Below are 12,498 nucleotides of genomic sequence, written 5' to 3' on the forward strand. Positions count from 1 at the left end.
GATAAATGGGTGATGGGCATTAAGGAGGGCATTTGTGGTGATGGGTGCTGGGTGTTATATGTAAGTGATGAATCACTAAATTCTATTCCTGAAACCAGTACTACACTATATGTTAACTAACTTGAATCTAAATAAAATCTTGGAAGAAAAAAAAGCTATTAGGCAATTTCTATCAAAATTATACAATTTTTATACTGTAATTCTACCTTTAGAAGTCTATACCTTATAGAGAAACTTACACCAGCACAAAAGAGGCATATGTCATTCTAATGGCAGCACTGTCTAAAATAGAAAACAACAGTGCATGTTGCAATTTCTACCCATAAGTTAATAAATGACTTATTGTTCATTGTATAGAACAACATATAGCTGTAAAGAAATGAATTAGGTCCATCTGTATTGAATATCTTAGGTGAAAAAAGTCACAAAGAAATGTTGATCCCATTTATATGGAAAGAAAAAATGAATATATATTTACATATTTCTACAGGGAAACAAGTGGGAAAACTATTAAAAGTCATTATCTCGGGCGCCTGGGTGGCGCAGTCGGTTAAGCGTCCGACTTCAGCCAGGTCCCGATCTCGCGGTCCGTGAGTTCGAGCCCCGCGTCGGGCTCTGGGCTGATGGCTCGGAGCCTGGAGCCTGTTTCCGATTCTGTGTCTCCCTCTCTCTCTGCCCCTCCCCCGTTCATGCTGTCTCTCTCTGTCCCAAAAATAAATAAACGTTGAAAAAAAAAAAAAGTCATTATCTCTGGGGACAGGAGTGAAAACGGTATGGTTTTCACATTACAATCTATGTACTTTTTTTTTTTTACTCCTTGTGTCTTTTACAAAGAGAATAAATGCATGTATTATAATTTTTTAAAGGAATCTGAATAAAATAAAGCTAATTACCTTCTAGATTTTTGTTAAGTTCTAGGAAGTTTCAGAGACAGGGACAAGGAAGCCAAGGGCTGTGGAAACTTTCTCACAAGAGAAAGTGTTGAAGAAACTGGGGGTATTTTGCTTGAATAAGAGAAAACTTTTATTTGCTGCAGGAAACAGAATTATGGCCAAGTGGGTAGAAATCCAGGAGACAGAGTGAACCTTGCTAACTATTCACATCCCCAAATATGAGATGGGCTTCTGAGGAATGTGGTGGAAGCTTCTGTCACCAGAAGAGGTGAGCAGAGACAGGCCAACAATCTGTTAGGTTTATTTTAGAGGCAATGACTATATTGCGGTGGGGAGTGAAGAGGGGTCTGGAAGAAACCATTAAATTTTTTTTAAATGTTTATTTTTGTGAGAGCGAGAGAGAGAGCATGAGCTGGGGAGGGGCAGGGAGATAGGGAGACACAGAATCCGAAGCCGACTCCAGGCTCCGAGGAGCAGTCTGCACAGAACCCGATGCGGTTTCGAACCATAGACCGTGAGATCATGACCTGAGCTGAAGTCGGATGCTTAACTGACTGAGCCACGCATGCGCCCCTGGAAGAAACCATTTAAACCTCAGGTTCTGGGATTCCAAATATCCTGAATAGAGGTTAACATAAAAATGATTGTGTAAGACCTAAGCTACATGACCTATGTAGTCCTTTCAATATCTTAGATTATGCCCAGAACAAAGTTAGGACATTTAGCTAGAAAGAGCATAGCTTTATGAGAAAATTTACTCTTAAGTGGACACAGATATGTTCCCCATTTTAAATTTCTAATCCTTTAGTATCAAAGTATCAAAGTAGCATCAGCTTATTGGACTTGCAGAATCTCAGACTTCATTGTAGATCTACTCAGTCAGAATCTGCATTTTAATGAATCCACTGGTGATTCCTATTCTTGAATATGAGAAGGTTTATCCAGCTATCCAGAGAACTTCTCTTATTCCTGAGCCTTCAAAGCCCAAATAAAAAGAAACAACTCATCGCAAGAAAAAAAAAAATCCTTAATAATTAGAAGTTTTCATTAGCACTGTTCATAATCTGGGAGACATGAGAACAAGAAGAGAAATATCATCATATATGCACACATAAGTATATACACATGAGTGTATGTGTAGTACATGTATACATCATGTATGCACACACACACACACACCCACACACACACCCACACCCCTAACCTCACTTTCTCTAGTTATTCATGTAAATGGGTGGTCATCACCTGTTTCACCTTTGAAAGGGACTTCAGCTCACCTCCCTCCTCACAAGTGAATAGTGCTCGCAATTTAAGTAAACACTGAATAGAAAAAGATAAACATCTTTGAGACTTTTTTCATACATTTGATTTTGACAGCTATTATTACTTAGGACATTTAATGTTATATTCTACATTTTATGGTTTATTATGAATCCCTTCTATTGGTTTCAGCATGTTAATGGTAATTTCAATCTTGATTTCCTAGGCTTTGAGCATTTTTTTTTCCCACACAGGATTGTTTGGGATGTAGGGGTTGTGGAAGGAGGTTACCATAAAAGAAAAGAAAAAAACCTTTTGAAGAGAAAAGCTTCCAGGTAGCTGGAAATATTCTAATTACCATGTAAAGCCTTAGCAAAAATGTACTGTCGTCCAGCTCATTTGATTGTATCCATTTCCTGAATTGTTTTGGCTTTTCACTTGTATGCTCAGGCATTTAATGGGAAATAATGAATCCAGCAATGTTGGGGGACATCACAGTTAAACCTTTTGCTGGATCTTCTCAAAACATTGTTTTTCATAAACAGTTTTCTTAACAAGTCATGTTGTCTTTCAGCAGGCTTTGCAGAGTTTAGAGCATATTCTACCCAACTGGCCCCAGATGGAAAATACGCTCTTGAAATTGGATGGTTTTCTAAGTGTAGCTCTCCACAGCCTTTTCAAAGCGGGGGGGTGGGGGCGGTGGGAGGGTAGCTTGAACAGAATGCATTTAGTAGCATGGTCTATAATTCCCCCAGCATCCCACGTATTTGGATGTTTTTGCTTCTGGCTGTGGAATTTTTCTAATTTAATTAACTCATTAGCGTTAGCAGATGACACATTGTGAAAATTCTTTTCCCTAGTCACTTATCTGAATATTCTTCCAATCCTCTGGGGTTATGTGCACACTTTATTTATTTTTAAAAGTCATTTATTTATCTGTTTCATTTTTACACTGACTTTACCCCAAGGAGTTCTTGGGCAACGTATGGGCATTTCATGTAACGAACTAGGAACGTTCCTTAAAGCGATAAATGGAGAAGAGGTAGAGGAGGAAATTTAATGGGGGGAGAAGCTTTACTAAGAAGGACTGGGAGAGAAAGAACAGATGGTTGGAGAAGAGCAGCCAGAGATGAAAGGCATATCCTGTTCCAAAGCCCTGCCGTTCTGTCTCTTAGCTTTTGGTTCATACACTGTAAAAATGTAGCAATACTTTCTGTCTGGAAATCAGCTGGAAGTACTTGAATGAAATAAAGGCAGGTTTTACAGGATTATTCCAACTGAAAGTGAGTCTCCTTTGTACCAAAAAGTTCATTCACTCACATTTTTTTTTTTTTACCTTTTTACAATATAAATCCCCGCCTCCTTAAAATTTGAGGATGTGTGCTTTATATCTTTTTTTTTTCTTTCTTTCTACTTCTTCTCTCTCTTGGGGCCTAACACAGGTCTGGGACCAAAATAGATATTGGATAAATACTATTTATGAATTCTGAGCCAAATGAATTCTGTTGAATTGTACCTAACAGTTATTGAGTATCTTAGTATTTTTTTAATTAAATTTTTTTAAACATTTATTTATTTTTGAGAAACAGAGACAGAGCACAAGTGGGGAAGGGGCGGAGAGAGAGGGAGTCATAGAACCTGAAGCAGGCTCTGAGCTGTCAGCCCAGACCCGACGCGGGACTTGAACCCATGAGATCGTGACCTGAGCTGAAGTTGGATGCTTAACTGACTGATCCACCCAGGCGCTCCATTACTCATTATTTTAAAACAAGCTTTTTAAACTTCAGAGCCATCTTGTTAAGGTGATTTCTGCTATTGTTATTATCTGAATTTTATCTATGAGGAAAACAAGGCCAAGTGATGTTAAATTGCTCAAGCTCACAGAAAATGCTTATGGTCATAGAACTTTTCAGTTGCAGAACTTGAACTCAGGACTATCCCTGATGCTGCTACCCAGAATGATGGGGACATGACACAGTCAGGATTGATGGAGCCTGAAGCAGTGATGAGGAAACTTCTTTGTGTCCCTACTGAGGGAGAATCATAACCCGAGTTTCTATAGCAAATAAGTTTTGGTAATAAAAAGGGCTGACACGGAATTGTATATTTTAAAAGGCTGAACTTTAATGGTATGTGAGTGATATCTCAACTTAAAAAAATATTTAAATGGTAAGAGTTGGAAATCGCTGAATTTTTGGTATCTTAGAGGTTCAAAGAGCTTTCCCTGTCCTCCATTCCTAAGGAACTTAATTCAAATTAGTATCAATTCTTTAACTGTTGCATTTTACTGAAGCTGCATGCTGAGTAACTGCCAAGATTTCCAGACCCTGACTTGACTAGGGTTCACTAGTTCCTGTGTTGGAGGTAGCCGTTTATGGAGACCACGAGGCAGTAATTCCTAGGGTTCCATTCTGGCATTTAAATTATCTGCTGTAGGCTACTGAGTAGCTTCTAGGGTGAGAAGTTTAATAAACATGAGCTTATGAAATCATTTTTTAAAAACCAATTTTCATCATCATGCAAACTTTTCCTCCACTTCAAAGAAAAAAGCTGTTGTCACATCCTGAAGAGAGTGTTTCCAGCCCCTAATTTATCTGGCAAGGATGGGCTACATTCGGGAAATCTGTTAGCATTCAGTCTTCTAAATCAGTTTCAGGGTGCTGTTCGGATTTAAATAGATATTTTGTGGTTGAAAGTCCCATCATTTGGTATTTTTTTTACTCTCCTGTCCAGAATGGAGACAGTGGTTTTCTGTTGGGAGTGTGTACACTCACACGTGCATGAGCACGCACACTTCTACACGTTCACATAGCGTGCAACCCACAAACACACATATATATACATGTGTGCGTGTGTATACACACCCCTACCTGTGTACTTCACAAATAGGTGTATCAGTAGCAGAAAAGTATTGAGGCAATATATCTTCTAAAAGGAAACTGCTGTGTGTATGTATTTAAAGTATAAGACAAGCCAACTGCTTTCCTTTATGTAGACTTGATGCATGTGGATGAAAAGATTTCAGTACAAAGCCGACAGGAGTTTCAAAGATTCTGCTTGGTAGCTCTAAGCAAATCTTACAGATTCACAGTTTCCTCTTTTCCCTCCTACTCTTTGCACTTAGAAATGAGAGCCAGGTATGTTTGGAGAACAGTGGGGAGAAAGGAAGGAGCGGGCCTGGGAGCATTTGAATCAGGATTTTCTTCCACCCTTGTACTTGGTATTGAAAGTTCTTTCCCTCATTCTCTGAATGGGTGGCCTCACTCTGAGTTTCTGAGATGTTCGTGCATTAATTTGGACTCTAGATCTGATATTTCCGTCTTCGGTCAACATTAGTTTTTGCCCAAAGCGAAAGACCGGTTTATGCAGGGTGATTACTGAGCTGGACAGAGTGCGCATACAGAGGAAGGTGCTGATCCGAATTGTTTGTATCTGGCATTCTTCTTTGGGGTCAGTGTTTTCAGGTTAAGAATTGCTGGTTGCTGTGGCTAAAGAAAGCAGTTGTTTCTGCCAGCAACTACATGTCCCTCAGCCCTTGAGAAAGGGAAGGAGGCCATGAAAGGGGGCACAACTTTACCCTTTGAAACTGGCGCTGCAGGTTGGAGTCATTCAGGGAACTTAACGTCATGGTGACTGCATCCACCCCTAGTAATCCTGATTCACTTGATCTCAATGACTCCCCAGGTGACTCTCATAGATGGCAAAGTTTGAGAACCACTGCTTCAACCAGTGGTCACCAACCCAGGCTGCTGTCACCATACTCTCGTGCCTGGGGTCCCTTCCCCTAGAGATTCCAGTGGTCTGCAGATTCTCCTCCATAGCTGCCAGAGGGAATGTGGCCTGATGATGATACTTAATTTCAGCTTAATTGTCATATTGTTAGTAGAGGCAGGCTTTTGAGAGTTAAACACTTTGGGAGTGAATCTGAAACACTGAAGACAATGAGATGGGTGTGCCTAATACTCATGTTTTTTTTTCTGAACTACATTTACATTCTCCAAGCTAGCCTACTTTGGTTCAATCTCTGGGTCCACCATTTTCTAGAATATTTAACCTATTTTTAAAACAATTCCTCACAGTAAAATGTACTACGTCCTGATCAGTCCTAGTTAGAACAATTAATAATTTATCTGGAAACTCATACAAGGATTTTTAAGAATTATGGTTTTTTTTTGGGGCGCCTGGGTGGCGCAGTCGGTTAAGCGTCCAACTTCAGCCAGGTCACGATCTCGCGGTCCGTGAGTTCGAGCCCTGCATCAGGCTCTGGGCTGATGGCTCAGAGCCTGGAGCCTGTTTCCGATTCTGTGTCTCTCTCTCTCTCTGCCCCTCCCCAATTCATGCTCTGTCTCTCTCTGTCCCAAAAATAAATAAAAACGTTGAAAAAAAAATTAAAAAAAAAAGAATTATGGTTTTTTTTTACTATGAATATTTGAAAAAACTAAATTAGAACTACCCTATGATCCATCAATTTCACTATTATTTACCTATAGGATACAAAATACAGATTCAAAGGGGTACATGCATCCCAAGGTTTATAGCAGCATTATTAACAATAGCCACAGTATGGAGAAAGCCCAAATGTCCATTGACTGATGAATGGATAAAGATGTGGTGTGTGTATGTGTGTGCACGTGCGGGCATGTATATATAAGAAAGTGATAAAATGGAGTATTAGCCAAAGAATGAAATCTTCCCATTTGCCACATAAATGGAGCTAGAGTGTGTTAAGTGAAATAACTAAGAAATACCGTATGATAGCATATGTGGAAGTTAAGAAACAGATGAATATAGGGGAAGGGGAGAGAAGAGAGACTCTTAGAGAACTATAAAGTTTGATAGAGGGAGATAGGTTGGAGATGGGCTAGATGGGTGCTAAGAAGGGCACTTGTGATAAGCACTGGGTGTTAAGTCTAAGTCATGAATCACTGAGTTCTACTCTTGAAACCAATATTGTACTGCATGTTAACTGGAATTTAATAAAACTTTTTTCTTTATTTTTGTCTTGAAAAAAAAAAAAAGATTCCAGTGGTCTGGAACGGAGTCTGGGCATTGGTATGTTTTACAAGGTTCCCAGGTGATTTGAAGGAGCATCCAGGGTGGGATGAAAAGATTTCATCTTTGTCAGGGACAAGAAACTTGCTGCCCTTTTGATTTGTCTTTGGCATGTTCAAGTCTGAAATTATTCTTTAAAAATTTTTTTTAATGTTTATTTTTCAAGAGAGAGATTGACAGAATGTGAGCATGGGAGGGGCAGAGAGAGGAAGACACAGAGTCTGAAGCAGGCTCCAGGCTCTGAGCTGTCAGCACAGAGCCTGACACGGGGCTCGAACCCATGAACCGTGATATCATGACCTGAGCCGAAGTCAGACACCCAACTGACTGAGCCACCCAGGTGCCCCCTGAAATTATTCTTTATAGGATTTATACCATATAGGAGCTATTATGCTGGGTCCTGCAGGGGACATGTCAATAAGTTTGACACAATTTCTGTTCTCTGGATGTGTACGGGGCTGCAAACAATCCTATTTTGCACAGTTTGTTGCTTAATGGAGCTGATTGAAAAATACCCTGAATCATATGTTGTCTCACTTCAACCTCACAGTAACGTGGTGAGAAGAGATGGACAAATGTGAACTCACAGAAATTAGGGGACCTGCCCAAGTTTACCTGGCAAAGAGGGCTGAGAGCCAGATCTTCTAAAGCCTTTGGTGCTACTTTTTTTCCTCCATTTCTTCTGGAACTACCATGAAAATTTCAAAGCAGGGCTGGAAAGTGGGGGAATGAGAGAGGCAGGGATTGCTACGGAGAAAAGTTCCCTGAGTAGAGTGTGAGTGGATGAGCGAGTGTGTGTGAATGTGTCTGCGTGCGTATGAATACGTGCATGTGAAGAAATATGCCTCTGCGGTTTTATTTAATGGTGTTGTTTGGTTACTGTCCCTTGAAAATCATACAGTTGGTTAATAAAGTCTGGCAGAGAAAAGAAATTACTGACATCTTTAGGAATATTAAAGGGTCTGTTTAGTCTTGAAAGGCCATTACTATCTGTGAGGAAAATTCAAGAGAGTTTATTAAGCCCAACACAGATTCTACAGATACCAAGAAATGGTATTTTCATCACTTAGGGAGCGATGTATGTGAGAGGGAAGGGGAGACCAGTATCAGTGTCCATCAGTCAAAAAAAGATGCTTAATATCCTGTCTTCCTTCAACTCTTTGACCATTTTCCTCCCAGTACAAGGAAGGAGAGGCTTCCAACCCATCATTTGGAGGCAAATGTGTGTTCTTTATAACAACAGTTGTTAGAATCTCAAAAAAGGCAGGGACAGGACTCAGTTATGGTGCTTTGTTAGTTGAGGCAGGTCCTAAGCAGTAATTTTTAGGTTGATAATAGTTTTAAAATACTGACAAAATGTTTTCTTTGAGGTTTGAATATGTCTGTGTGTTTGGCTATAAAAGTAATTTCAGGATTATAAATGTGTATAGCAGTTCTTTGCTTTAGCAATGTTATATTGCTTCCCTGCTCTTTAGGTGTTCACAAAGACAGCTGTAAACGTTCATTTATTCATTTATTCATGCAAACAACAAATGCTCATTGAGTGTCTGCCATGTTGCATGCATCAGGCATTATTCTACCTAGGAGAACACGGAACATAAAATATTGTCCCTGCTCTCCAGGAACTTAGTGTCTGGTAGGATTTTTAATTCTATGTGAGGTTCTGGAGCCTCACAAAAAGGAGACCAGGAGTTGCCCAAGGAAGGCTGGCTGCCTGTCCAGCAGTATGTTTATGGAGTGTGAATCAGTTATTGTCAGGCCTGGAAAGGAGAAACTGGTCTGTATATTTCAAGCAGGGAGAGAGTTAATGCAAGGAATTAAAAAAAATTTTTTTTAACGTTTATTTATTACTGAGAGACAGAGAGAGACAGAGCATGAGTATGGGAGGGGCAGAGAGGTAGAGACACAGAATCTGAAGCAGGCTTCAGGCTCTGAGCTGTCAGAGCCTGACGCGGGGCTCAAACTCACAAACTGCGAGACCATGACCTGAGCCGAAGTCAGATGCCCAACCGACTGAGCCACCCAGGTGGCCCAATGCAAGGAATTTTTTTTTTTTTAATTTTTTTTTTTTTCAACGTTTATTTATTTTTTGGGACAGGGAGAGACAGAGCATGAACGGGGGAGGGGCAGAGAGAGAGGGAGACACAGCATCGGAAACAGGCTCCAGGCTCTGAGCCATCAGCCCAGAGCCTGACGCGGGGCTCGAACTCACGGACCGCGAGATCGTGACCTGGCTGAAGTCGGACGCTTAACCGACTGCGCCACCCAGGCGCCCCGCAAGGAATTTTTTAATGAAACTGTTGGAAAAGCTGGAGGAGCAAAAGGCAGAATTTGGTGATACTCAGAGACGAGGAAAGCTGCTACTGCTTTTTCTTATACTGAGCTTGTTGGAGGAATCACAGAAGTTACTGGATTGTGTAGTCACCTGCTATTGATGCCGCTCATCTGCAGCCAGAAGCAGAGGGCTTTTTGTTTCCAGTTGCTTCCTGATCTCTCACTGCCTCCTCTTGGCAGAATCCAAGTTGGCCAACTGACTAAGAAGTCTTGATAATGTTTGCACCTTGTAGACCCACAATATAGGGAAGAATCTAGCAGGGAAAGGCAAAGGGTAGTAGTGATGGTGAAATCCAACAGTGAATTAACCAGCAGAGAGAGACAGGGTCTGCGGGTAGCCACTGATACCTGGGGTTTTATGTCCGGTTTTAGATTCAGAAATTTGATTATTAGCACGCTGAGATGTGATCAGACTTGGGCATCTGACTGAAACTTTTTATGGACTGAGATGTAACCCCTGAAAATTCATGTTGAAACCCTATCCACCAAAGTGACTATATTTGGAGATAGGGCCTTTTAGGAGGTAATTAAGGTTAAATTAAGTCTTAAGAGTGGGGGCCTCACCATATAGGATTGATGTCCTTATAAAAAAAAGAAAAGAAAGAGGCACAGAAGCATGTGTGCAAAAGAAAAGGTCATGTGAGGACACAGAAGGTGACCAAATGCAAGCTAAGGAGAGATGTCTCACCGGAAACCCACACTGCCAGCACCTTGATCTTGAACTTCCAGTTTCCGGAACTGTGAGAAAATTAATGTCTATCATTTAAGCCAATGAGTCTGATATTCTCTTATGGCAACTCAAGCTGACTAATACACTAAGCAAATTGTAAATGATGAATATAAAGAGTCAGAGGCTGTATTGCAAATTCATATTAAAAATGTAGATTTCCAAAAGATTGGCTCCTTGTATTTGCTGGTCATCCCATTCTTCTTCGATAAGTAAAATTACTTGGGAATCAAATAAAATTAGAAGATTGCTTTATGGCAGTGTTCTCTGAGCAAGGAGGTTTGTTGGATGATACAAGTGGCCAGTGTAGTATCAAAGTGTCTGGCATCTGACATACTCCTTTTCCCTCTAGACTTGCAGTCTTTGCTGGGTATATGTCAATGTGGGCACTCGCTTTTGCCGACAGTGCTGGAGACAGAGTGTGTCAGCCTTTCTGACTTTTCCTTTGTGGACCTCTCCCCTTTTCATATTGACACATCCTGGTTGCCATTTTGTTTCTGGAGTGGTCTTGCTTTGATCCTTTTGGATAACTTTACTTTGATCCTTTCTGTGATTGCTTTATGGTATAATTTGTGAGTTTTCAAGTTCTTGGGATAGGGGTAGCATACACATTTAGGATGGTAACTGGCCAGGACACACTGCTAAAGCTGTAGTCCTTGTTGCCATTGACTGTGCCTTCTGACTGGCCCATCCCTGTGCCTTATCAGTTGCTAACTGTTTTGAAGGTCAATCTCTGCCTATATAATTGGCACCGTAAAGTACAACAAGAAATTGATCAGGTTAAACCACTGTCGAAAAGATCTGTTTCCCAAAATGACCATCCCGACAACCTATTATGGAGCATAAAATCCAGTTACTAGCATTGCTTGTGAAAGTTTAATCACATTTCCCAGAAAGATAATCAATATATCTAATATTTAACTCTTACCTACTGTGTGCCAGGTACTGGTAAAACTCTTTAAATGGATCATCTCATTAATCATCACAACCCCACTATGAAGAAGGTCCTATTATTAATGCCATTTTATAGATTAATCAATTGATGTTTATTTTTGAGACAGAGACAGAGCATGAACGGGGGAGGGTCAGAGAGAGGGAGACACAGAATCTGAAACAGGCTCCAGGCTCTGAGCTGTCAGCACAGAGCCTGACGCGGGGCTCGAACTCACGTACCGCGAGATCGTGACCTGAGCCGAAGTCGGCCGCTCAACCGACTGAACCACCCAGGCGCCCCTAGATTAATCAATTGAAACCTATATAGATTAAATAGTTTGTTTAATGTTATCCGCTAGTAAGGAGTAATCAAACCTTAAGATTAAGTGTTGTGTTCAGAACAAACAAGTTACCTTGACCTCTAAGACTCTGTGTGATAGAATTGTTGCTTACATCGTAGAACTTCTCTCACACGTTGTCTTCCCAGCTTCCTTCATTCCTAAAAAAACTGATCCCCTATTCTGGGGGCACGCAAACCTTTCTCCAGCTTTTTGTCAGTGAAAAAAGACTGGTTCCTCTCTCTAGAATGCTCTTTACCTGGATTTTTATATGGCTGGCTTCTATTTTTACCATTCTGTCTAAAATGTGCTCCCATTCCACATGCTTGACACACTGTAATAGTGCCTACTAAGGGTTATTTTCTTTGTAGCAGGTACCTATCATGTTTTGGAGTTGTTTGCTTATTTATTTTCTGTATCTTCCACGAAGTTCCAAGAAGGCAGGAACCTAATCTCCCTTATACATGGCTGTGTCACCAACACCTAAGTACTGGGTTCTTCATACATTAGGCATTTAATAAATACATGCTAAATGCCAAAGGATTATCTATCATGACCTATCAAATACCAGGGCTCTTTGGAATAAGACTTAGGATGGCAAGAAACATACAAAAAATGACAACAAGTAAATGACTTAGGAGGGTATGTTTTTGATGGACAGATCTCAGGCCCTGAGTAGTCTCTGTAGCAGGATCCATCATTACAGAAAGTATTCTGAGCTACCAGTGAGGTGAGGTGGTGGTGGTGAGTGGTGCAAAGTGGATGGGAACAGCTGAAAATAGGAAGGGCAAGCCCTTAGAACGCATTTCACTTGGCTAATAGTTTTGCCTATAGTAATAGCATGCCACTAACTTTGTTATGGAAAATGCTGCCAAGAGTTTATTTTTAACTACTAGGTGCTACCCAGTAGCAAAAAGTAAGAGCTTCCTATATTTAAACCATGCTAGGTGATGATGGTAGT

Source organism: Lynx rufus, unplaced genomic scaffold (assembly GCF_022079265.1).
Source record: "Lynx rufus isolate CCGP_SWC_20201006 ecotype Redwood Valley unplaced genomic scaffold, mLynRuf1.p SCAF_2, whole genome shotgun sequence".
Lineage (NCBI taxonomy): Eukaryota > Metazoa > Chordata > Mammalia > Carnivora > Felidae > Lynx > Lynx rufus.